Genomic DNA, 3,100 nt, shown 5'->3' with positions numbered 1-3,100 from the left:
GATCCAACTCAATGCCAGTAGTTTGTTTTTTTGGTTTGGTATTTGGTATTTAATAAATAAATTAAATAAATTTAATACATTTTTACTAAGTTAAATTTAATTAATCCTTTATGTAATTAATATTTCTTGGGCACCTAAAATAGATTATACCCTAAGAATTAAACAATGAACAAAAGAATTATCCTTTCTGCCTTCCTAGAGATTAATTCTACTAGTAAAAGTAGACACTAAAAAAATAAACAAATATATACAGATTGCAATGGTTCCTGTGGGCAGGGAAGGCCTCCTAGAGGAGGTAGCATTTGACCAAAGACCTAGAGGTTGAGGATGACTCTATGGCAGAGCTGAGGAAGAGTATTCCAGGCAGAGAGCTTAGCAAGGGTGAAGTCTGTCCTGGGGCTGGCAATAGAAAGAAACCAATGTGACTGGATATGAGTTAAGGGGGAGAGTAAAGCATGATGAGTCTGAAAAGGGATACAGGGACAAGACTAGACAAAATTTCCAAATGAAAATGCAAGAAATTCCTGAGACAACTATTCTGGAAAGAACATTCTTATCCTTCCATTAAGAAGGACTGGGTGATCCACTCCCAGATTTCTTTTCTCTGTGTGTAGTGGTGGTGGCTGAGAATATTGTTGTTGTTGTTGTTGTTTGCTGTCGAGTCGGCCCCGACTCATAGCGACCCCTCCTTGGGTTTCCGAGGCAGTATCACTACGGAAGTAGGATTGCCCAACCTTCCTTCCGAGGAGTGGCTGGTGGGTTTGAACTGCCAGCCTTCTGGTGAGCAGTCAAGTGCCTTAGGCACTATGCTACCAGAGCTCCTCCCGCTGAGAATATTAGTGAGTATTAATGATTGTAAAAAGGAGCCTTGTTGGTGCAACAATTAAGTGCTTGACAGCAAACTAAAAGATCAGAAGTTCGAACCCACCCAGCTGTTTGCAGGAGAAAAGATGACTGTCTGCTCCCATAAGCTTATAGCCTAGAAAACCTATGGAGCAGTTTTACTCTATCACATGGGATTGCTGTGAGTCTAAATCAACTCAATGGCATGTACACAACAATAAAAATCTAAAGAAACCTGCCCAAAGAGCGCCAACTTCAACTGATTACTTTTCCCTGCACCAGTATTTAGGGGTGAGGCATTTGACTGCTAACCAGAAGACTAGAGGGTCAAACCCACCAGACACTCCTCAGAAGGAAGATTGGGTGATCTACTTCCATAGTGATACCACCTCGGAAAACCAAGGAGGGGTTACTATGAGTCGGATCTGACTCGGCAGCAGTGAGTTTAGAGATTTTTTTTAGGGAGGGTGGGTGATCCAGGAACAGCTGGTTAGACCAGGCCCTGATCTGGGGAGAAAGGGATATGAGCTCATTCACTTTTCCCCTGATATCAATCCTAGTAAACTGGGGCTTCTTGAGATATCTCTAACCAAAGGTAGCTGGATTCACCAAGAGAAGGCCTTTGGCTCATGGGGTCATCAAGCTCACACCATAGAGAAGTATGGAAAAAGAAGAGCTTCCACTATTTCAGAAAATCTGGTCACTAATGACTCCAAAGTCCCTATTTCTTTCCCCTTTGCACAGAGACCTAAGCTGCAGATGGATATTGGGAGAAGAGACACTTGAGCCACCACCAATGTCTAGCTCTACCCTTCCTAGGCCTGGAAGATAATAGACAGTATCTTTTGAATATGAAGAGGTGGTGTGTGAACTAGTCCAGAGGTCCACAGATTTTTCTGTGAAGGGCCAGATAGTAAATATTTTAGATTTTATGGGTCACATACAATTTGTGTCTCACATTTTTCTTTGTTTTTGCTTTTTACAACTCTTTAAAAATGTAAAAAAAAAACAGATTTAAGAAGGCATTGATTAGCTAATTGGAATTTTTCAAATATTATATCTGCCTTTGGCCCACTGGGAATATATGTTGGTTACTTAATAAATGAAATAAATTTAATAAAGTTTTACAAAGTTAAATATGTTAGTCATTCATTTATTTAACCATTAATTCTTGGTTGTTGTATTCTTCTTATAACTTTCTACTGTTGCTTTCATTTGTTATTGTTTTTATGATTATTTTCTATCTATACAAGATGTTAGTGTCACCATTGCCATAATTCTTTGTCCATTTTTTGGTGCTATTAAAGCTGCTACCATTACTTCTATGTCAAATTGGGACACAGGGAGAAGGTCTCATAGACTTCTGTCCCCTTTTTCAGAAAAGTAAGAGAATTCTACATATGTTGCATGTCACATGGTTAGCTCCAGAATCAAGAGAGGCTGAAAAAGTGGTAGGTGCATTTTCACCTGAGCCGATCAAGGTTCTATCAGCAAGAAATGGGCATAGACTCCAAAAATAAAAGTAAAGTTCAGCAAGACAGAAGACAAATGCCAGTGAGATTGAAGAGATTGGAACTCTCATACACTGCTAGTGAGACTGTAAAATGGTACAACTACTGTGGAAAACAGTATAGTGCTTCCTTAAAAAGCTGGAAATAGAAACACAATTTGATCCAACAATCCCACTAATAGGAATATATGCTAAAGAGATGAGATCCTGGTCAGGAATAGATATATGCATACCCATGTTCATCATAGCACTATTTCCAATAGCAAAGAGATGGAAACAACCTAAGTGCCCATGAACAGATGAATAGATAACCAAACTATGGTACATTCACACAATGGAGTACTATGCAACATTAAAGAATAATGAAGAATACATGAAACATCTCAAAACAGGGATGGACTTGAAGGAGATTATGCTGATTGAAATAAGTCAGTCACAGAAGGACAAATATTGTATGAGCCCATAATTATAAAAAGTCAAGGAAAGGTTTACAAAGGAAAAGAAATTTTCTTTGTTGGTTACCAGGGATTGGGGGTGGGTGGGTGGGAAATAGATGGATAGTTAAGAGACAGGTGTTGATATGTTGTTGTTGTTGTTATGTGCCATTGAGTCAGACCTGACTCATAGAGACCCCTCCTTCAGTTTCTGAGGCAGTGTCACTACGGAAGTAGATCGCCCCATCTTCCTTCCGAGGAGTGGCTGGTGGGTTTGAACTGCCAGCCTTCTGGTTAGCAGTCAAGTGTCTTA

Source organism: Orycteropus afer, unplaced genomic scaffold (genome assembly GCF_000298275.1).
Source record: "Orycteropus afer afer isolate SDZICR_OR568_19922 unplaced genomic scaffold, OryAfe1.0 scaffold00112, whole genome shotgun sequence".
Taxonomy (NCBI): domain Eukaryota; kingdom Metazoa; phylum Chordata; class Mammalia; order Tubulidentata; family Orycteropodidae; genus Orycteropus; species Orycteropus afer.
This window is presented reverse-complemented; position numbering follows the sequence as displayed.